This window comes from Protobothrops mucrosquamatus, unplaced genomic scaffold, assembly GCF_001527695.2.
Source record: "Protobothrops mucrosquamatus isolate PMUCROS unplaced genomic scaffold, P.Mucros_1.0 scaffold75, whole genome shotgun sequence".
In the NCBI taxonomy this organism is placed as follows: Eukaryota; Metazoa; Chordata; class Lepidosauria; order Squamata; family Viperidae; genus Protobothrops; species Protobothrops mucrosquamatus.
The window spans coordinates 460,669-485,814 of NW_015386452.1; positions in this window are offsets into that span (position 1 = coordinate 460,669).

A 25,146-nucleotide genomic window follows, 5' to 3' on the forward strand; every position below is an offset into this window, starting at 1 on the left:
TTCTCGCCTACATCGTCCATATAGGACGACTCGGGAACTCAACTCCTACCCCGGGCAGCTCACCTATCCCCTTATGCCCAGGGGAAAGGTATCAAGCCGTTTGACAGCTGATGCTGGCTGTCAAACCGGCTTTTACGCAAAACAGGCGGGAGGCAGCAAACAGCTGCGACCAGCGAAATCGCCTGCCACCGGAAGTCTACTGCATTCTGTATTTTCATGCTGGCCACATGATACTGGAAACATCTTTCAAACAATGCAGGCTCCCTCCGCTGAGAGGAAGTCAGTTCCCTTGAATCAGTAAGGGTTTTTTTTTCGTGCTTCTGTGCCAAAAGGATTTGCTGGTAACATCACCGTTGCCTGGGGGATGCCCAGTTGGGGGGGGGGTCCTTTCATGTCCCTGTGAAGTTGCCAACCGAAGTGGTACCCATTAATTTACTAGTGGTCACCTGATTTTGAACTGCTGGGTCGGCAGGAGCTGGAGTGACAGGAGCTCACCCCACCTCATGGCAGCAAAGGGTCTCAAACACAAGCCTGCCTATTATCAGCCCAGCATTCTAACCTCATGAGCCACCACATTCCTTGTTTTATAGGCAAATAAATATAAAAAAGTATAATATGGTTCTCTCCCATGCCTTGCAGTACAAAGCATCACCCTGATTATTAATTATAAGTTGTTGTTATAAAGATGCCTCACACAACCTGGCATAAGTGGAAGGCACAAATTAGCATTTCAGAATTAGTTTTTCTATATATATACACACACACATTTGTTTATTGTTGTATTTTATTATTTTTCACTAATATTTTGAATCCTCTGTAAGCTGCCCAGGCTCAATTGGCATGTATAGAAATTGAACAAACAAATAAATGTATTTATTTTCTTCACAAACAGGGATGGAAATATTCTAGAACATTTTCAACCTAAGCAACCCCAACATGGCTGGAGAATTCTGGGAGTTGAAGTCTAGTTGAAGTTCACACATATTGAAACTGCTGAGAAACCCTGTTCTAGTTGACTAAACTGTTCTGTGCAAAAGTAGGCCTGGGTTGCTGTTTCCCAAATAATTGTTTATTTTTATGTTAAAGAGTGGGAACTGTAGATTTATGTACCAAACCCTCATCTGACCTCTGATCTACACAAGCCAACACATGCTCTTAAGNTGCTCTTAAGATTATCCACTGCTTTGATTCCTAGCCTTCATCTTAAATGCAGAGCACCTTTTCTCTTTTTCAGGTGTAGACTTCATACAGCAAAGATTGTATAAGATATATCTTAATCATTGCATAGCTTATAATAGGTTCCTATAATTAGATTCACTAAAACAGCATTAAAAAAATTTTTTTACATTGCTTCAATGGACAAGTGTAGATGGAAGGCTTATTCTTACTTCTCTTTCTGCTAATGAGCTGAGAAGATGGGTGATTAATCTGAATTATGTTCCATTTAATGTGAATTAAAATGATATGATCTTCAGTAGGGGTTAGGAAATTTCAGCGGGTAATTCTCAGTTTAGTTTGCACTCAGCATCCTTCCAGTCACTCCCCACTCTCAGATCTGAGCAAGCAGACATGCCACTCAGTTCAGCTAGCAAAAATATAGCTTGATGTTTATTTATTAAATATCAGCAAACGTCAAAAGAGGTAATTGGCCAAATGGGACAAAAACAGTCAAAAGCTGGGAGAGAGAGGAGAATAGCAAGCAAGAATTGACAATATATATATTGCTAGTTATCTATATCAAAAAGCATGGAACTTTCCAGAGTCACTGGAAACATACTGTGTTAATTAACATGGACAGCCCCAGGTTTAATCTTTTTATGTACATAACCATAGTAGGATGAAGATGGAAATAAGATCCCAGGTGATCCTCCCTCTAATCTGGTGAACAGACAAGATGTATCTAACAGTATGCACTCACATACCTTCCACCTTTCATTTATTTTTCATTCTCCATTGCAATCCCCTCCCAATTTTAGATTTATTTTGGGTTGTAATTTGATTCCTTTTTAACCAGCTTGGCCTGGTTTATTTATTTATTTATTTTATTATTTATTATTTTATTGTTTGTTTATTTGTTTGTGCCCCATCTTTATTACTTTTATAAATGACTCAAGGCAGTGAACATATCAAATTTTTCTTTGTCCTCCTATTTTTCCCATAACAACAACAACCCTATGAGGTGGGTTGGGCTGAGTGACTGGCCCATGGTCACCCAGTTGGCTTTAATGGCTAAGTCATCTTCTGAGACTTGCCTTTCATTTCAGAGCTAGTCGGCTTTACCCCATTAATTTATGCACTTGATATTTAAATAGAGGAAACGTTTGGTGATCTTATTGTAGATTGTTAGTGGTAAGAGATAAAAACACAAAACAAATGGAAAGGACAAATTTGTCCTCTACTGCTACTCCTTAAGAATGTTAGCTACTGTAGCACATCATTCCATTTTCCTAATTACGATCCTTTGTTTATATTTTTTATGCTTTTGGCTGATCAGTTGTGTTATTCCACCATTATGATAGTAGAATGAAGATCTACACATCTATACAAACTGACCTAGTCAAAGCAATTATGCGCCATAGGGCTGACCAACTATTCTGCTAAATATGCTGAATGAGAACTAGCACAATTTGTCACTTTCCCACACATTTGGTTATGTTCCAGCTCATTCCACTGGGTAAATAGACACATCTATCATTAGCAGATAATGGACTCATTTTAAATGGTTTTTAACTTTGTGGCTCCCTGAATAAACATTGATTGTTATAGGTCATTACAAGATTATTTTTTAAAGAGAGATATTTTTTTAAAATGATCTACTGCCTGGAGACATCCTTTACTCCCATACCCCAAGTTAAAATGCTCTTAAATGCAGGGCTTTTTTTGTCATAGAACGCCCAGAATGGAGTTCCGGCACTTTTCTTGGATGGAACCTTGTAGGGTAGGCAAGGTGGGTTGTATGACGTGTGTGAGTTCCGGCACCTTTTTTTTTTTTTTACAAAAAAAGCACTGCTTAAATGTATGTGATTTACCAGAATCTCATAACAAAGGTTCCCTTAATTGAAATGATATCCTTTTCAATCAAAAGTGTCCTGAGTGAAAATAGATCTTCAAAATATTGATGAGGGCTCAATCAGTTTAAAATATCACATGTGAGAAACACAGCTGGGCTTTAGGTCTTCCAGTTTTGTGAGGGCTTCCCTATTTTATGGTAAGGGGGGGGGGGAGAAGAGGAAAGTAACATGGGTAGCTTGTGGGATTGATTGGTTGGCTTGTGGGGATCTAGTTTGCGAAGAGACTGTGAGCTGATTTAAGCCAGAAATCGCCTGAGTGTTCCTGTGTCAAATGGCTGGGGATGTCTTTGGACAGGAGGAAAATTCTAGCTGAGACAGGAAGGGGATTATGGAGCACAGGAACTCGGGGATAAGGGCAAAGGAGATATGATGAAGGCTGAGAACAGGCTGCATATGGGGAAGGTGAGTTAAATATTTTTGGTCTATTTCTCCCCCCAGCTCTCAGTGCTGATAGGGCCCTAAATAGTGCTTTAAATCTAAGCCTGTCTGTAATAAGTCCTTCATCATCCATGATAACTGAAAGGAAAAATCTTGTATTATCCAAACCTGGATGGGGGAAATGAGGGGACTTCCTCAGGAATCTGCCCATCCAGTTTGGGGTCTTGTACCATCCCAAGACTCTTAGGGAAGATGAGTGTGTAACTATTGTTATCAATGAGATTCTGTTGGCACCAAGGGGCTCTACTCCACAAATATCTGGAGGCAGGATCATGTTTGTTTTGCTAGGACAGAGGAATGGGTTGGGTTTTCTGGTTTTATACTGTGTACTGTACAACAACTTCCTTGATAGGGCTGCTTGACCTGAATGTGAAAAGAGGATGGAGTTCCCTAGCTAGTAATGTTGGAGAATTTCAGCATGCCTTCTGACGAAAGACTGGCCCATATATTCATGTCTACTGTGAAACTATGGACTTGGCCCAACTTATCAGGATCTGATACACATGAAAGTTATATACTACTGTACATATTATTTTGTCACAGGACTCATGCAACATGAGTTGGTGCTCTCTGTGCTTGCTTGTTTTCTTGTAGACATTTCATAACATCATCAGTGCTAGATTAGCACCATTTGTCTACAGTGAGGAAAGGCCTATTAGATTAGTATATCCCAGATGCCTATTGGGAGATCCATGGGCTTTCACAGGTCTCTTGAGAAGTTTCTTTAAGATCTGGTGGGTAAATTAGCCAAGACTCTGGTTGCCCATTGGAATGAAAGAATATCTGGGGTACTGGACTGGATTGTACCTGGACAGCTTCTCCCTGATCACAGCTCCACTGGAACCTTTTAATTTACTAAAGAGTTCAGGAAAATGCCTGGAACACCAGTGGAGAAGTCCCATCTCAAGTCTGATTGGACACTGGTACACATTCAAGCTTTCAGAGTAGTTATTTGAACTACTAAAAAGGAAATATTTTGCCCTCGTTATTGCATCTGCTAAATGCCACCCAGTAGTCCTTTTTAAGGTGACTCACTCCTTTCTAGGAAAGGATGATTTGATTATCAAGACCATCTGTACTGCTTAAGAATTCTTGCAGCATATGGCAAACAAAACTGCTCAAATTTAACAGGAACTGCACTCCAGCTGGAAATGACTGGGTCCTTATTTATTATGTGGAATCATAAAGTCTTGAACAACATGATAAGCCTCCTGCAATATCAGTTCTACTGTTTCCCTGTTGGATCCCTGCCTCCCCATAGCTGGTTAACCCCTCCTATGGGCTGGCAGAAGGTTGGATCTGAGAAATAATAAAGGCTTCTTTGATTGAATAGGTACCTGTAGTTAACTCTACAGGATGCTATAGTATGCCTTCTGCTCAAGAAGCTTTCACTTGATTCAATTGTTTTAGACAACTTTAGCCCTGTCTTCAATCTTCTTTTTCTAGGAAAATTGTAGAGAAATGCCTTACAGTTTTAAAAATACTAAGAAGAAATAGATTGTTTGGAACTTGGGCAGTAATAGGGTAGGCCTGGATACAACATGAAAATGACATTGGTCACAATTCTGGCAGATTTGGGAGTAATAGGGATTGGGGAAGTGCAACCGTCCTGGTCCTTTTGATTTCCCAATAGTTTTCCATACCATCAAACATGATATCCTTCTGTTCTGTCTCTTAAGGACCAGAATGAGGGATACTGTTCTGCAACAATTCTCCTCCTTCCTGAAGGGCAGTTCAGGTTGGTGATGGTGGGAGAGGAGAGATCTGCAAGTAGACTTTTAATCTCTGGAGTAATTAAGGAATCTTTCCCTTCACTCTTTTTTAACATGTACATGAAAATCCTGGGGGATCTATCAGCACAATCAATATGCTGATGGTACCCTGTTATATGGAGGAAATATTCACCCAGTACTTCAAGGCTGCAAGGTGCTTCATTGGGATGACTCTGACTAAATTCTTCCAGGAAGTAATGGCTTTGGGTTTGTTACCCAAACAAATCCAAAGAATTCTTTCCATAATTCTGAGTGGGATTGTATTTCCCCCATTCAGAGGTAGTCCATGGTTTTGGGAGGGGGTGTTTCCTAAATCAATAAATTCTGTTTAAAGAGCAAGGGGCAACTGTGTCTAGGGGAGCTTTTGCACCAATTTGGACCAGGACCTCCTGGATAACAAATAATCTACTCATGTCCTGTTTTGGATTCTACGGGAGACTGCTGTTGAAAGCATTCAGAAGTGACAACAAGTACAGAACCTGGAAGCCCAAGTAATGATAGGTATGCCCTGATATACTTAGGTGAACCACTAATTTGAGAGTTTTGAGAGGACAGTAGCCACTTTCAGCCTTTGGAACTCCCTCCTAGCAGAGATTCCCCTTTGTCTTTCCTGGGCTGTAGGAAAATTGTGTAGGCCTGCCTGTTTCCTTTTCCACATGAGGAGGTGTTGTAATTGAAGGTGGGGGCTATGAGTATATGGCATTTTTATTTTATCCTTATTGCTCTTTATATATATATATTTGGTGCTTAAGGGTCATGATTTTATATGTTGATGTTGTTAGATGTCAAGAGTAAAATGGGCAGCACATAAACAAAGCAAAAAATGAATAAACTTTTTAAAAAACTGATTTAATTAGAAAATTTTAATTAGAGTACTTTCATCAATAGGACATTTCTATTCCAAATGAGCCTGTTATTAACTTTCTATAGCAGCAGAGAAAACCTTTGACTCTTTTTATTGCTCGTAATGTCAAGTAGACTGATTCTTTGATTAACTTTATTTGCTGAGAATGAAGTTAATTACTCTGCCATATCCAGCAGCAAAGACAGTGTTACTTGTCTCAGTTGTCAAAAGCCACTTAACAAAACTTAGTTTAAAGGAAGGAAGGATAGGGCAGTTAACACCATAAGTGAAAGCTGGGAGATGAGTAAGTAGGTTCCTTTTCAAATGGCAAAACATTTGCAGCAAACACGCTGCACTTGCCCCTTGAATGATAGCCTCAGGGTGGAATTGATGCAACATGCTAAAGTGGGGAAAATTGAAACTCTAAAGATCACGAAGTAACCATGCAGGAATAACATTATTTTTTTTCTTTGCTCCTTGGACTATAAAAGGAGTAGCTGTACATCTTTGAAACCATGAATATGTATGCATTGTCCAATAGAATGCAGCAGATTGCAAGAAAATAGTCATGGTTACTGAATCTGTTTAATAATATAAATAGTATTAGGAGAGAATTAGATCATCATGACAGAACATGTGTTAGATCAGCGGTTCTCAACCTATGGGTGGCGACCCCATTTGGGGTTGATCGACCATTTCACGGGGGTCGCCAAGCAAGGCTGTCCGCCATTTTTTCCCTTTTCCGGCGGGTGCTTTACCTCCCTTGAGCTGGGCCAGCTGGTGGTCGGCCTACCCCGTCTCTGCCGCTTGCCAGCTACACCTTGGCCGGCGCAGGGGGCGGAACCACGCATGCGCGGCGCTCCCGGGCAGGGAAAGTCCTCGACTTACGACCGGTTGGGTAGTCCTCGACTTACGACCGGTTTAGTCCTCGACTTACGACCGGTTTAGTCCTCGACTTACGACCGGTTTAGTCCTTGACTTACGATCGGTTGGGGGTCACGGCATTAAAAAGGTTGAGAACCACTGTGTTAGATGCAGAGAGTGTCCAGGTTTTATTTTGGGGAGTAAAAAAAAGTGAGTTATTAGGAAGGGGGGGGATTGGCTTTGTTTATTTTTAGGAAGTGGTGATAATGTGTATCACATCACATCTAATATACTGTATAGATATACTGTAATTCTATTTCATGCAATTCACCTTGGTAGGAAGCAGGCAAATATATGTTGGTTTGCAAAATATTCTCTAGATTAGAGAACCAACTTTCTATAGATAATTGGAACATTTTCTGAAAAAAACAAAAGAACTTTTGTCATAGTGCCCAAATGTTCCAACACAAATTAGAACAATGCTACATGTGGTTCACTCAATTAAGATTTGGAATCTACTGTAGTTTTCACTGTTTTTATATAATTAAAAAGTTTACATCAAAATCTCAATTGCCCAAAGCAGTTGTAGGGAATATCTATAGACTCATCTGGTGATGACCATGACATATGGGAAATTGTTACAAGCGGAGTAAATGATATGAATTAATGGAAGAAAAAAAAATAAAAGTACTTATATTATTTATATTGAAAGCAGCAGGGGGGATTAATATGTTAAGTGTTCCAGAGGAGACATTTCAGCAGATTTCTCATTGAAGTAGTATAAAATTTGACAGTGAGCACAACTGGGGAAATGCAGTTTGGTTTTATGCCGGGCAGAGAGTAAGCTGCGCAAAGGTCTGCTTGATATCAGGCTGATTTAAAAATGCATGAATGTGGGAAAGAAAGTTTACTGTACTTTTGTTGATTTAAACTAGGTATGATAAAGTAAATAAGCTTCAGTTAAAGAATATTTTGCCTGAGTATAGAGCTAAAGCTCCACCACTGAATATCTTTAAAGTAGTATATGATGGAAGTAAAGCATACATGGAATTCTTAGCCAATAGGTTAACATTGAGTGGGGAGTAAGACAAGATTTGTGTTGTCCCTTTGGTTGGTTAATGTACTGACATGTAAATACTGTATATAAGGAATCCTTGTGGTGAAAGCAGACATCCCTTGCTTGGAAACGCAAATGTACATGTACTTTTATATGCAGACAATGCCATATTGTTGCCTGAGAACTGAATTTTTGCAATGAATGTTAAATAGGTTTTATGATGTAATGAAGATCTGAAAAATAGTGATCAAAGTAGTTGTTTATAAAATAGACTGAATTATTGCAAGTTATAAATACAAGTGGTTCTTGTTTACTAACTATTATTGGGACCTGAAACTCTGTCACTAAGCAACATGGTCATAAGGCACAACATCATGTTACCACACTAACTTACAATGGCTGTTTCAGCAATCCCAGTTGCTGCTGGTAGGCAAATCCTTCATAGTTGCAGCTACTTGTGGTCACCTGATTACCACTTACAACCTCCTGCTGGCTTCCACATTGACTTTGCTTGTTGGAAGCCAGCAATAAGGGTCACAAATGGTATTCACATGTGTATAGGATGCTGCAATGTCATAATTGCAAGTTGCTTGCCAAGCTCCCAAATTGCAATCATGTGACTGCAGGGATACTGCAATGGCCACAACTATGAGAACCCATCGCAAGTACCCCTTGTTCAGGACCATCATAGCTTTGAACTGTCACTGAATGAATGGATGTTAAGCAAGGACTACCAATATATAACAAAACAGAGCAAGTCAATGAATTTGTGTATGTTGGGAGAAGGGAAATACATTGTAAAAATTTTAAGATGAGCAGATTCTGGTAAAAGGTAGTGTAGTGGGTGGTCTGTGTCTGTTACAAGGAATAAATGTTGTCAAAGGACATAGAAAAAATGCAAATAAAGTGATGTTTATACCCACTTTGTTATATGGTAGGGAGATAAATATGTCAAGAAAAACAAAAGGTTGAATGCAGTGAGAATGGATTATTTAACATATATAAGTGGTAAAAATAAGGATAATAAAGTTAGAAAGAATAAATGCAATGTGAACAATATGAAAGAAGCATGTTTAGTCATACTGATGGAGTGAATTAGAACTGAATTGCAAAACAAATATATGAAAGAATCAATGGGTTCAGAAGAAAGAAAAAAATTGTAAAATCAAGGTTGGAAGAAGATGATGAGATCCCAAAAAAGAGAAAGGGAAGTTTAAAGAACAAAGGCAATAGAAGTGATGTACCTATGTGGAAGACTAGAATGGTATTGAAAGATACTGTACACAGTATTGAATGCCATAGTATTGGTGTAAATTAGATTTAGTTCTTTCTTTTTTTTAAACTTCATGCATTTCACTTCATTGACTTATTATTTTTGCTCTCTTCAGAGATTTGCATAACATTGCTAACCTCAAGAGAAAATAGCTGGGGTGTGTATGCATATTTGTATTCTCATATACTACATTCTTTTCTCTCTTTTGCATTTCATAAAGGCTTTCAAAAGGTTGTTTAGAAATCATAGCCTTTCTGGCTTAGTGATTAAAATATTTACAGTAATGCAAATCAGCATTCATTAGCAAACAAACTGAGATTTAGCGTAAGCTTTTTGATTGCCTTTTAACATATATTAATTGATTCATTTCATCCAGGATGGATATTACAAGTAATTAACAAGGAAGGGTCCTAAATTAGTTGTAGATTACCATTTTCTTCATTGTCATGTTGCTGATAAACAAAATGTTTGATTTTATTGGAGAAGATGAGGCATTTCCAAATCTCCAGAAGGGCAGAAAAAAGATGGTCTGATGAGAGATGGTAGCCAAATAATAAAATGTATGACATTTAAAAATGTGCTGACCAGAGCCTTTCTTGACCATGTCTACTACTTATACAAATATCATTGTTAGGCCACAACAGGAATCTCCTTCCCAAATTTTCCAGCTCATTCAGTCCATTATTGCAACTTTGAGAAAATCCAGTAGCCACTCTACCAAAACTATACATAGTCCAAGTTTCCCTGATCAGCTCAGCAGTCAAGCAGAGATTTTTGTCTATGGAGATTCTCAATCATCCAGGTCATGATTGTCCCAAAGGTGCTTTTTCAAAAGGCAACTGGACTTGAAAACATTTTATTTCTCATCCAAAAGGTTTCTTAGTTCAGAACAGAAGAAGATACCTGAATGAGAAGTAAACCATTTTCAAGGAAAAATAAAGTCCAGTTGCCTTTTGAAAAAGCACCCTTGGGAAAAGCAGAAATCTTCTGACTGAATGTATTGTGCAGGGCTTTTTTTCTCATAGAACGCCCAGAACGGAGTTCCGGCACCTTTTTTGGATGGAACCTTGTAGGGTAGGCAAGGCGGGTTGTATGATGTGTGTAAGTTCCGTGTGTGAGTTGAAAAAAAGAAAAAAAAAGCACTGGTATTGTGGGACTTGAAATCTCACAATCATGGCTTAGTTATCTAAGAATATTCACTTCAAACAAAAATGAAGCCAAATGAAAAAGGACTTGCTTCTGCCAATGCAAAGGTACAATCTCCCCAGTGTTTTAAACCAATAAAGCGCCATAAATTAATGAATTCTTTGCTTGCACATGGTGGCTTTGAAGCCAAATGGCTGTTCACTGTTTATGTAATCGCCATTTCTGGCCTGAGAATACGTGACTGTTGCCCTAACTTCAGGGAACCACAGTCTCCAGTTACCAACCATTTCCCTTACCACATCATTTAGTGGTGACCAATAACAGTTAATCAAAGTAAAGATACCTCTGGTGATTTTACCGTATCAATGCAATATATTTGGCAGTGTTACAGAAATGCCTTGCCGTTGCTTTCTTCTGGGACTTTTCAACTCCCCAGTGATTCCCCATCAAGGACTAATCAGGGTTGATCCTGCTTAGCTTCTGAGATCAGCTTAAATTGGATAGATGCTGCCTCAGGTTGAAGTTAATCCCTTAGTTGAATTTCTAAGTAAAATGCATATTTAGGAGAAGGGCAAAAAGAACCTAAATGTTTGGCTTAGCAATGCAATTTCCAAGATAAAACTTCCACCTTTTGGGGATTTATTTTAAAGTAGTAACATACAGCAATCCCAGTTATATGAATAACTTGCCACGAGTGGAGACCTCTTTGCATAAATACAGTACAATGAAATGTTGCTTTGTTAGAGATGAAAGCAATGGAAAATTGCTAAGGAGAGAGGGAATCAGACCTGAGATTGTAGTATTTTGTTAATGCTGAGAACAGACAATAATATGCACAATCAAAGTGAGCCTGTTTGATTAGAAGGTATCATTATTGCCTGGTGAATATAACTGGCTCCTTTATTGTCCTTCATACATTTTTATCATTCTGACAACTTAGGGTCCTATGGAGAAGAGAAGTGCTTAAAGATTTCTCTATAGCCAGGTATATATACAGGTATAATATAACAGAACATAAAGTAGCTTGTGCAAAGTAATTGAGATGCTCTGGAAACTTGGAACATATAACATTTTTTAGGATGGGAAGGGATAAAAAGTCACTAGAAAGATCACAGAGGTAGAGAGATGAAACAAAAAGAAATTACCTGAACCAGAGTCAGACAGAAAAGAATGAATGCCTATTGAATCACATGGGAGAAAAGTACATTTTATAGCCTAGTAAAATAGAAGAGTCTTTACCTTATCAAATGATGGATGAAATGATTTTTCATTGTCTTACAGCAAGCAAGAGGCAATTGACAATACAGCATGATATTTAAAGCATTATCCATATATCTAGAAAAACAATTTCAGTATGATATTATATATTGTCAGTTGCCTCTTCCTTGCTAGAACAATTAATTCTTCCAAGGGGCCACATGTGAAACTAGCAGGGTCAAACCAATAGGGCTTTTGTCACCTCCGCTGGCAAGACAAGAACAGCCAAAGGGCCAGACGTGGTGGCCCATGGGTCATAGAATGCCCAGGTCTGCTATGACAATGAAGTTTCATTTCTTTCAGAAATGAAAGAAATTTAAATTCAGAGCCAAAAATATGGAACATTTAATCAAACACATCTAGAGGGTGCCAGCTTGAAGAAGGCTCTCTTAAATCTAAAGGGCATCAATTCTTTTAAGATTCCAGGATTATCTTTTCCATAATACATCTGAGTAGTATAAACAGCCATGCAGATTTTTTAATGTAACTCCCTAAGAATAATGAATATATACATCCAAATGTATGTAATTCCAAAGTTCGTATGCCATGGAGTAACTGTCATCTGAGCTATGACACAGTGACTTATCTTTCTCCAAACTGAGAAAGGTAGATAGGAACCTATTTATTTCCCACAAGACAAATGTGAATTGCTTTAGTAAGCTGCCTCTTATGCTAGTTATCAAGCCACCTTATTTCCACATCTGAGCAGTTTTTTAAAGTGTGAGGGAACTATCTTAACTTTCTGAGAGAATTTCTGAATTATTTCAAGCCCCACTAGTTGCCTGTATAACCCAACAGTCTTAAAATATGCAGAGCATTCATACTGGTTATTTCAATGTTCTCCTTTCTGCATTTCTACAGAAAAGATACTCAAGGTTTCCTTTGGGGAATATTATTTGCTCTGAATGGAAAGAGTTGAAACAATCAGTCATGCCCTTTTGTATTGTTCATTTTATTGTGGCACCTGGTCTATTTTCATGCCCATCCCCACCACATTTTTAGTGAACGTGAATATTTACTATATTTAATATTATACCCAATTACTTTTGGCAAATCTGAAACCATAAAATCACTCTCAGCATAGAAAATTCTGTGCTGCTGCCTGTTAGGTACAAGATCACACTAATCTGAGCTTTGTTAGCTCTCATTATTTAAGTAAACATGTGCATTACTACATATGAACATATTTGCTTATCTGCTTGTTAGTTGCTTATATGTTTGTTCTGCAGGTTCTTGCTTGTTTGGTCAAGGTCTGTAATAAAAATTCACTTGACTGCCTGGTCTTTTTATTCCAGTCATGAACCACCCTGTCTTAATTAATTAAGTGCACATTCCTCCTGGTAGCAATACTTAGGTTGCATTTTGCTAGGTTCCAGTTCTTAAAATGGATACAAAATCAAACAGAGCAAATCTCATAAGCAGCTCCTGATAAAAGGGCTCAGTCTAATTTGTTTATAGCCATTTGACTACAACCATTGCTGCAGAAAGAAACCAAAAAGGTGGCTAGTTTTTGGTCAATAGACCCAGATCACTAGTTGACAGTGGACTCCTCTGCTGGTATATGTTGTGGTGATAGCAACTACTTGCAAAACGTGGAGGGGGGAATCCTTAGATTCCCTCTCATAATTTCACATACAGCCAAAATCCTAAACAAAAGAAGTCTTTTGCTACAAAATCCCACAGCTATCTTGTGTTTCATACATCTCAGGACTTGTTGGTAAACTCCCAAAACATTTCGACAAAATCCCAAACATTTGCCTAAATGTGGAACAAAAATAAAACTGAGAGAACCAGAAGTGTTATGCTAAATATCTGCATATTGTTTGGAATATCTCTGTTGAGGGAGGCACTTAAATGAGATGTCAGTTCAGCTAAAAAGGGAGGGGGGTGTTGGATGTGCACCGTTTGGTATTATAGCAGCAAAAAAGATAATTTCATTTAACTTCCTGAGGGCTGGAATACAAAATATCTTCTTTATTAAACAGCGACAGTTTGTTGCCGAGGCAAAAAGAACAGCTTTCTGATTAAATACCTCTGGGAAAAAGTCTGTAGCAAAGCAAGTTATTTTTCTTCAGGGAGACATTTCATACAGAACTTATTTTCTTTGCTAGCCCTGACCATTTTTCTTTCAGAAGCAACACCCCTCTAAAACCAAGCAGAATCAGAACCCAATCCCCCAGTGCAACCAAGAGGACCGTGGGCAAGCTACACCCTGTTCTCCCTACCTCGGCATTTAAATCGTGATTCCGAATGTGAAATCCCCTACAGCCCCTGAAATGTATCTAATAATAAATTCAGCGCATTATTTATGTAAAAATCTGCCCCATTGAAATTTCAACTGTGGAAAAAGCAGAGGGATGGAGAAAGTGCATAATGAGATTTTCCAGCACAATTCTTTCTCTTGCTAACTGGGAATATTAACAGAATCTGCCACTTGACCTTTTTATCTTATTCATAACAAGAGCAAAGAAAAATAAGTCAGCTGTGGAATCATCCATAGCTCTAGAGAAAGCTTACTCGGTTCCTTTTACAGCAGAAAGACATTTAATGATGCATGTAGATATGTACGCATGCACAAAATATGATTTCAAAATGTTTATTAAAATATTTCTTCCTCCTTCTTTCAACATGATCCAAAATTATTTTTTTGGGGGGTGAAGGGATTCCTTTGAGTCAATTTTGATTCCAGGGATTGTCTGAACAAGTCCCTGCAGTTTTCTTGGCAAGGTTTTTCAGAAGTGATTTGCCATTGTCTCCTTCCTAGGGCTAAGAGAGAGTGATTGGCCCAAAGTTACCCAGCTGGCTTCATGTCTAAAGCGGGATTCAAAGTCACTTCTTCATGGATTTCTAGCCTGGTACCTGTAACTGCTATACCAAGCTGGCTCCAAATTGAACATGTAAAAAGAAAAAAAATGTATGTTACTTTTAGGTATGTCTACTCAAAACTAAAGCTATTCAGTTAAGCAGGGCTTATTGCTAAGAAACTATATAGCTGACTGTAGCCAGAAACAACATTATATTACCAATAGACAGACAGACTCATTAAATTGGTCCCTTTTGAAATAATGGGTGTTAGACAAAGGGGTAAGAAATAGAAAACCCAAATCTCAAAAACTGAGATTTCTTTTTAAAAAGGAAACAGTTAAAAGTATCTTACACTAAGCCCATATTTCTCCATAACTCTTTATACGCCATCCTTGCTTCCTTCTGTCCATACTTGCTTCCATCTGTCCATAGCACAAAATGAAAATGACATTACACTATTATGATATCATCCCCAGATGATGCAAATTGTATAATTTATCCTTATTGCATCATGACACAAATGACATACGGAATGTATGCCATTACATGATGACATCATGCTGTGCACAATTTCTCTTCCTCTTTGCCTCCCATACTACATACATTAGCTTTGTTCTTTAATTTTCCCATCTCCCTCTCAAGTTGTTATCAAGGCTGCCCACCCACGAACCACCCATCCTTTCCTAAAATGGTCCAGGTAATTCTGAATGTTACCACCAGGCAGGAATTTGCAGATGCAAAACACTTGGAGAAGAACTGACATTTTGCCCCTCTTACAACCACAGGGCAAGTTGAGATGTGAGTTCTTACTAGTGCTGAGTCAGAGCCACTTCTAGATTTACAACACTGTTGCTCTAAGCATCTTTGCAAGCACTTCATTCCCCTTCACTGCCCATCATCAGTTTGGTCAAGTAATGCCTTTGTAGAAAGGTGGTTGTTGTTGGTGGGTTGTTGGGTTTTTTTTTGGTAATATAGAGCAACGTTTGATTAAGTTACCAACTTTATGCACAGTATTCACAGACATTGTTAAAAGATAGTTCCAGTCAGTTTAGGCATTTGGTGGCTAGCATGTACAGTACAACCAAAAACCAGTTTTACCTTAAACATGCTCAAATTGTTCTGTGTAAGCTAAGATTGCTAATCTGGAGACTACTTTGCAAACTAACATGGCTGTTGCCCATGTTTCTAATAACAAGTATAAATACTGGAAAAATAACCATTTGGAGAACAAAGTATTTTTTTTTAAAAAAAATCATACATTAAAAACTATTTGCAACAAAGGTGTTTCATTCAACTGAACTTGCAATATAACATATTCCTAGAAATGCTTACCAAGAAGAAAATCCCCTCAAATTCAGTGTGGCTTATTTCCAAAGTTGTCCATATAGGTATGCAGTCTTTAGCATACAAAAGCTTTCCTAAGTCTTCAATCCTAACATATGCATAAGTCTGAAAAGCAGGAAGTGCAAAGCAAAGAATTGACTGCATAACAGAAGAGTTTAACAGCATCACTGAACAGTTAATAGGCTTTTCATATTTCAGGCATAAAACTTATACTGGTGGTATAACACCAAAGATGTACTTACTGACTTCCAAAATTGGGGAGGAAATGATTGAAAATAATACAAGATTGCTAATTTTACAAGATAATTTATTTTCTTCCATGATTTTTCATGAGAATACACAAGACTTGATGATTTTTTTCCACAGTGTTATGAGACTTTGTGGGAAATCACTTATAAGTTAATTCAGCCGTTTGTGCAAGAAACTTCCATAAATGGTCTGTGAAGTATATATTAACCTTATCTAATATTACATAGAGTGTAAGGATAGGTAAATGTAAAAAAAAACTTCTGGGAAAGATCTTCAGTCATGTCAAGTTAACCTGTCTATGCTAGCCTTTAGCACAAATTAAAAAAATGTCAATAAGGAAAGTTTTGCTAAGCAGAATTACAAATAATCTCATTTAATATCTTATACTGAACCTTCTCTTAAGGATAATGTCCAGATCAATGAAAAAAGTTGATAAAATTCCAAAATGTGAAATGGATACCTGTGTATTCCCTGAAGAATAGGATACAGAGGTTTTATTAGAAATAGTGTTACCTCTTTTCCTAGGCCTAGTAAAGGATAGCATAGTTCAGCAAATAATACTAAAGTCCAAGGTCAAGGTGTATCACATTTTATTTCAATGATGATGCAGATCCTAGTAAGTGGGTTTGGGTAGGAATGTATTGTTTTGGGCAAAGGGCTCTCTTTTTTAGTCAGTAGTGATAAACTGAGAGAGGTTAATATCAAGAGAAGAATCTTTCAAGAAGAACCACTATCATTGCACTGATGCCTCCTTCAACAGTACTGAACAAGTCAGGCCATGGCTATCAGCATCAACACCTTTAACATCATCAAACAATATCTCCCTATTCCAGGTCGTTGGGAATCGATAGGTGAACAAGAATGTCAAGTCTAGTCTAAACATCTGGCTGAATATGCATCCAGCCATAATACCATAATGTATTAAACTTGTATGCTGCCTGATTCTCAATAGAAAGAGTTAAGGAAATAAAATGCAAAATCTATAAAATTGCATCAGAACATATGTGACCTGTGACAAATATATCTATCAAGGATGTTTGACAGTTAGTGTCCAGGGGCAAATCAGCATCTTTAAAGCCCTTTTCATAAAAATGCCAAAAAAAACCCTACCACCCCCTACAGATGCAAGAGATGCATATTAAAACTACCTAGAAAGAGCTGCACTCTTCTGAAAGACCAAAGAGTTGCTCCTAGCTTCATCATTGTTGTTAGAGGCTCAAATGACCTTGATGATGCAAATTAGCTTTAGCTGGTTTCCAATTCAGTATTGCGAAATCTTAACAATTTACTGCAAATCATACTGCAATTTATCTTCAACTGGCCCTTGCTCTAAGGGATGTACAGTAAAGATGAACTTATCCTGCTCAGCCATGAAGTTCACTAACTGAAGAAACTGCATACATCAACTGCATTCTTCTGTTGGTACATATGGAATCTTGACACTTATAAAGCTACAGCTAACAGCATTTGCTATGAATGAAGTTTACATTTTTCCAGAAAAGCTGATAATTGAAGATGGAGATTGGGGGTTTCCTTCTTTTTTTAAATAGAGTAGTGCTAGAGTACGTGTGGTCTTCTGAATGTAGAGAATATTTTGCCTTCCATCTAATCCAGCTAACATGTTGAAAGTTAGAGATGATGGATATGACTATTCACAGGGGAGGCAAATGACAATACATATCATTACTCAATTGCACCATGATGCACATGTCCTTAATTTGACACCATTGCTGCTTGTTATGGTTGCCATTGATGATGAAAGCTTCTGCTGGAAAACATATTTTACACCTAAGATATAGAGCTTTCTTTTGTTTATTAGGATGAGAAACATAATGCAGAATGTTATAAACAATAGTATGTGTGCATACATTACACTTGATCTTAGCCAAAAGGCTGAGAAGCCTCCCTGGGTTCCAGCATTCTGTGTCACAGAATGACCAACCAAGTGTGTCCTGAAAACTTATAAACAGGACAAAAGAAGCCTTTTCAACCGCTCCTCTCTAGAATTTGTATTTAAAGTAATCAGTATTAAAATATTCAAATGGAGACATATAGTATAGCCATCTATGGTGGCCTTCCTCAAACTGGAGCCTTCCAGATACATTGGAACTGCCATTTCTGGAGTTCCAAGGCAGTTCTTAGCAATGTTGATCTGTGATTCTGGAATTTGTGATTCAAATATATCTGGAAGGCAGATATTTTACCTTTTAACACCAAATATGATTTGGCCATTAAGTTATTCAATAGATTTCTCTACAGTACTATTAATCAACAGTAACAGAATATTATGAAGAAAAACTCAAATGAGTTCTGTGTAACATGGTAGGGTTAAACTAGTTTATGACTGTGCACCTAACCAAGTAAGGAGGCTATTAGACAGTCCCAGAGTATTAGTCTAAACTGGGAGATGGAATAACACACTCTGGAAAAAGACAATGACAAACCAATTCCATCTGGTTGTCAAACAAATACAAGGATATCTCTATAATGTCACAGTTGACAGAGTGAACGAATCTTTATGTTTCTATGTGTTGTCTCTCTACAGCAAGAGTTATAGACTAGTAGTTGGATAGCATCAGCAATCAGCAAGGATTTGGAGATGGTGAAAACAGCTGCAGTAGTGTTGTAGTAGGTCTGTTTGCTCTCGTTGACCATTCCCCAAGGCTTTCAGCTAAGCTACTGAGAGATTGCTGAAATGCATTTAGAATCAAACCAGCCTGGAATGTCTTTGATTTTCCTCCCCTCTATACAATCACTTTCCTCCTTCCTATTCTTAACGTTTCAAGCACATCAAAGTGTCTTATACATCAGCTTAGTCTTATCGAAGGATGTTAGCAATTATTTTTGCTTCATTTGTTGCCTTCTCTTTTTGTTAGACTTAAAAAAATTAATCTATGAGTCTAAGTTAAAAACTATAATCACAAATTAGCTAAAGGCTTTGTATTAAACCTTTTGTTTTCTTTACATTTTCACAATGCTTTTCCTGAATAATTTTGTCTGTAGCCTGTCATGCTTTATCTCATAGCTTTGAATAGTAATGCTAAAATCAATGCCCGCATCAAAGGCAGAAATATACTTTGTTCTAAATTGCGGCTTGAAAGAAGAAGGGAAGAATCCAATCAGCTTTACATGGTAGGTAGAAGAAAATAGTGTAGACAACTTTTCACTTCTAGAGATATAATCAGAAAGAAAGAATCTGTAACTAAGTTAATTCTCACCTTCCCACCCCCAAATTATTATTAAGAACATCTACTATATTAAAATATCATAAGCACACTCAATAAGTCAGGAATCAAAGACTTTGCATACCAACAGCAATAACAAGTGATTATTTTTCAAGTAATTTGCTCTACCTTTGAGTCCTGGAGTTATAACCATTATAACCATTGAGTCCTGGAGTTATAACCATTATAACAACTATGATCATAAATCATGAGAGTGGTAAAGTGGCCAGGCCCAATTTTATGACCTTTTTTGTGGTGGTCGTTGATCAAAAGGTGCTGTTGTTAAATGAACCCATCATTTGCTATGTGGCGATTTTACTAGAAACCAGAAGCAAAAACATCAAAAATCACATATCTGCAGGGCACCGCAAACTGCCATAAATCCGGGCTGGTTGCCGAGCACCCAAAATGTAGTCATGTCACCAGAGGGAAAGGGCAGACATTGTAATTTCAAAACCAGTCATAAGTCCTTTTGGGGGGGATCTGTGGTAACTTCAATAGTTGTTAAGCAACCAGTCGTAAGTCAAGAACTACCTGTATACTTCAGTTACTACGGAACAATATATGAGAATTATCTTTGCAGAGGGATAATTATAAATGTCCTCCTGGCAAAAAAAAAAATCATCTGGTCATTTTCTCAGAATATTATTAAAGAATACTCCATAATTTTGTTATATAATATTACTACAGAATATTATTAAATCAGTTTAAACAAATATGCGTCCTCTCATTTAAGTGACACACAGTGGGATTATGCGACTGAAGAAAAGCAGCATTGTTAAAAAGAGTTGTACAGATGCATTTTCAGTCTTCTGTCTAATCAGAAGAGGGTGGCAGTGCGCATTATAATTTATTAATCCTAAAAAATTGAAATGTCTCAATGCAATGCTGCTGCAAAACCCTGTTCTCTGTATACACTATTACAAAATGAATCTTGAGCACCAGCTCTTCTCTTGTCATCTAATCTCCTATTATCCAAGTATCATCCTTGGGTGTCTCTGAAATTTTCATGCGTTAATCACACCTTTTCCTTTCATTTCATTTACTTTTCTGGGAGTTTTCAATATTTGCTGATATGTATGTTATTTGATGCCTGCCCAGATAAATGTCAGCAGATTAGAAAATCAGGCAGAAAAATAGGTGAATGGGAAAAGGAAGATGATATGTGAAGAATTGCTGAGGGTTTTCTGTGCAATCCAAAATGGAAATAAACAGGTCAAATAGGGCAGAAGAACCCACACAATAACATATACATCAGAATATTGGCATGGAGGAAGGTCCCTCAAAGAAGCAAGAACTACACAGATTTTCAGAAAAGTGACTTTAAATCTGCAGTAGCCTGGAGTAAATACAGAATCTTGGAAACTGTAAGGGGAATTTCCCGCTATTTATAATAGGTTAATTAAGGCAAGTTCTCTTTGACAGGTTTGAAATGCTTCCCCCTAATTTTTTCTCCACCAGGTCTAAGTTGCTGTTTATGAGATGAGCTTTAAAGCAGCATTTCTTTAAAGAAACTGCATCTTTTCCCAAGCTCACACATCTGACTGCTGCTGCTTCGTGAACCCAGAAAAGATGTGCTTCATTCAATACAGGTAGTACTTGACTTATAACCGTTTCTTTAGTGACCACTCAAATTTACAATGGACCTGAAAAAAGTGACTTATGACCATTTTTCACACTTATAACCACTGCAGCAACCCAATGGTCACAAACGGTCAAAATTCAAATGCTTGGCAACTGACCATCATTTACATGATGGTCGCAGTGTCTCCGGGTCAAGTGATCACTTTTTGCAACCTTATGACAAGCAAAATCAATGGTGAAGTCAGATTCCCTTAGCAAACATGTTACTAACTTAACAACCATCTTATTTAGCAACAGAAATTTTGGGGTCAATTGTAGCCATAAGTTGAGGACTACCTGTAAGGTTCTGACAAGTTCTATATGTGCGCTCACAGACATTCCAAAACATCATTTAGATTAATGATGAATGAATGAAACTAGATGAATCTAGATTGCTGTACAGCATTAGCCCACACATATATTTGTGTATGTGTGCACTGTGCTTTAAGAAGGATTCTGAGAAATTGGAACCATAGCGGAATAATCAGCAACTTAAAAATGAAGTCATATGAAGAGAAGTAAATGACAGCTAGGCATATTTTAACTCTGAGAAAACGTATGTGAGAGACCAAAAAAGATGCCATTCAGAAGAAGATCAAGAAGTATTCTTTACCATCAAGGATGGCAGGATGTGGAATTAGTGGTTTAGATTGCAGGAAGGCAGATTCCAACTGAAATTTAAAGAAAAAAAATGCCAAAGCTCTATCGTACTGAGAGGATGTTCAGTTGTGCTTTAATGGACCTATCTATCTATCTCCATTTATACATAGGGCTGCCCACATTCATGACTCTAAGCAGGTAACAAATATTTAAAACAGCATTTTAAAAAATCCTGAAAATAAAGAAAAAACATACGTATGATATACAGCCAAGACTAAAAGCAAACTCACCTCGCCACAACCATTACACAGATTCAGCTACACACCTCCAGAATCGCAGACCCAGTGACAAAACCATGTCTCAAAGGTCTTATGAAAGGCTGACAGGGTCAGGGCCAGTCTAATATATGGGAGAACAATATTCTCCAAGCATGCCTTCAAGCATAGACAGAGCATCTATCAGCGCCAATACTTTAATTTATATTTCATGGTCCAAGTGACCTCTTTCAGTTCTGTGATTCCAAGAAAGGGACAATAAATGGTCTTTCCTTGATGTCTTATTTTTTGATTATATAATAATTTACTTATTTGGCCTACAGTACTTCTTTGAAGTCTTTTTTGAAAATAGGGACATGTATAGTACAAAATCTTTTTAAATTCATAACATCTTTTCTCTTGTTTTTGTACCTAATGGCATATAAAGGTAGTCCTTATTTAGTGACTGCCTCATTTAATGCCTGTTCACCGTTATGACAGTATTGAAAAAAATAATTTTACAATGAGCCCTTGCATTTATGACCTTTGCGGGTCTGTAAAACAAAGGAAAGCAGAAGTAAGATCATAAATACATTGTGGTTTCACATACTGACCACTTTGCTTAAAGATAGAGTTGCTGGTCTATTTGTGGTTATTAAATGACAATTACTGTAGTTTGCAGCTGGGCTCCTTGACTCTGAATTATCTGCTGCTTTCTCTTACACTTGTAATCTGGACTATATTGTTTTGACCTGTGATGATCTAATTTGAATAGACAAAAGACATTCAACAGTTGTAGTCCTTTAGAGGTAGGATACCTGCAGCCTGACATACTACAGGTAGTCCTCAACTTGCGACCACAATTGAGCACAAAATTTCAGTTGCTAAGCGAGACAAATGTTAAGTGAGTTGTGCTCCATTTTATAATCTTTTTTGCCACAGTTGTTAAGTGTATCACTACAGTTGTTAAGTTAGTAACACAGTTGTTAAGTGAATCTGGCTTCCCCATTGACTTTTCTTGTCAGGAGTTCACAAAAGGAATTTGCAAAAGATGATCACATGACCCTGGGACATGGCAACTCTCATAAATACATGTCAATTGCCAAGCATCCAAATTCTGATCATATGAACATGGGGATGCTGCAACAGTTGTAAGTGTGAAAAACGGTCATAAGTCACTTTTTCAGTGCTGTTGTAACTTTGAACAATCACTCAATGAACTGTTGTAAGGAGGACTACCTATACATCACATCTCTGAGAAATCTACATGCTGATAGGCTGCTGGGAATTGTCATGGGGGGGATTGTGTGTCTGTTCACCTTCATTCCTTTAGCCAAATATGAGCCAGCAGTGTGCTGCAGCTGTCCAAAAAGCCAATGCAGTCCTAGGCTGCATCAATACAGGGAAAGAATCAATATCACGTGAAATGTTAGCACCACTTTATACTGCCTTGTAATATCACACTTGGAATTCTACATCCAGTTTTGTTCACCATGATACAAAAACATGTTGAGACTCTAGAAAGCATGCAGCGAAGAGCAACAAAGATGATTAAGAGTAAAGATAAAGGTAAAGGTTTCCCCTCTCCAGTTGTGTCCAACTCTAGGGAGTGGTGCTCATCTCTGTTTCTGGGAGCCAGCATTGCCTGCAGACATTTCCATGATCATGCAGCTAGCATGATTATATGGCGAGGTGCACTGTTACCTTCCCACCAAAGTGGTACCTATTTATCTACTTGCATTTTCATGCTTTCGAACTGCTAGATGGGCAGGCACGGGGCAAGTAACTGGAGCTCACCCAATTGCGCAGCACTCTGGTCTCGAACCTGGGCTGTCATCATGATTTAGGAGCTAGAGGCTAAAACATACAATGAATGGTTGCAGGAGCGAGGTATGTCTACTCTAGCAAAGGACTAGGGATGACAGTCTTCCAACATTGAGCAGCTGTCAAAGAGAACTGGGGGACAACCTATTCTCCAAAGGACTTGAGAGCAAGACAAGAAGTAACAGATGGAAACTTATCAAAGAGAGATCCAACCTAGACTTAAGGAAAAAATTCCTGTCAGCGAGAACAATTAATCAGTAGAATGGCTTGCCTCCAGAAGTTGTGGGTGCTCCATCACTGGAGGTTTTTAAGAAGAGATTGGACAGTCATTTGTATAGAATGGTATAGAGTCTCCTGACTCTATACCATTCTATAGAGGGGTTGGACTCTATAGAGGGGTTGGACCATTCTGGGCAGGGGTTGGACTAGAAGATCTCCAAGGTCCCTTCCAACTCAGTTATCTTATTAAAAATGTCTCCTTCCTACAACGGCTTCCCTCTATCTGCCTCATCCAGAGTGGGGACAGTAGGACAGTAGGAAGGATAATTAGACATATATATATAGATCCCAACTCTAGAGTATCTTTTTAATATCCCGTGTTTTCTTAGTTTCTAAACAACATATATTTTATGCAGACAATTTAATGACTTGAAGTAGATATGACATCATATGAGCTGTGCTTATTATTGGGCAATATGAAAATGTATGAATTAATAATGTGCTTGCACATGTGGGATTGGCCAGAGGCATCCACAAAATTAACACTTACAGGTAAGTCTCTCCCTCTGGGGTTGTTGCTCTATAACTGCAAGTCTTGTTACATCAAATTCTGTTTCCCACCATGCAACTCAAAAAATGAAACTGGGATAACACAGCTCCTTATTTAGAGCTACCAAATCCCAACGTCTAAAACAAAGAGGAAATATCTGCATATAAAGTTGCATAATATTTTTAGTTTTTTGACTCCAACTAACTCAACCCATCATTTGGGTTGGGTTTTATTATTTCTTTCATTCCATCATCTGTAATTTTTGTTTTTCAGCTAAACAAAGCTGTTTTATTCCAACAGTATAGTAAATAGTAGAAACACATCTATGTAGCAACCATAAGCTGGGTGGAATGCTCAAAGTATTAGGACAAGAACAGGCAAAAACAAAGCAAATAGTGCTGTAATTTTTGATACAGATGATATCCTAAAGCAGTGGTGGCGAACCTATGGCACGGGTGCCAGAGGCGGCACTCAGAGCCCTCTCTGTGGGAACGTGCACCGTCGCCCCAGTCCTAAGCATTCAGCTGTATTTTATAAAAACCTTTTTGCTTTAGGCCTCCACTGCCATGTACAAAAAAAAAAGATTCAATCAATCAGTCAATTTCAACTTCTCGCGGGGAAAAAAAAGATCTTGCAAAGTTGGAATTGATTGATTGAACTTTTTAGTCCCACCCAGTCTGCTGTTACCACTGCAGCCACGCCCACCCAATGGGCCACACCCATCCAATGGCC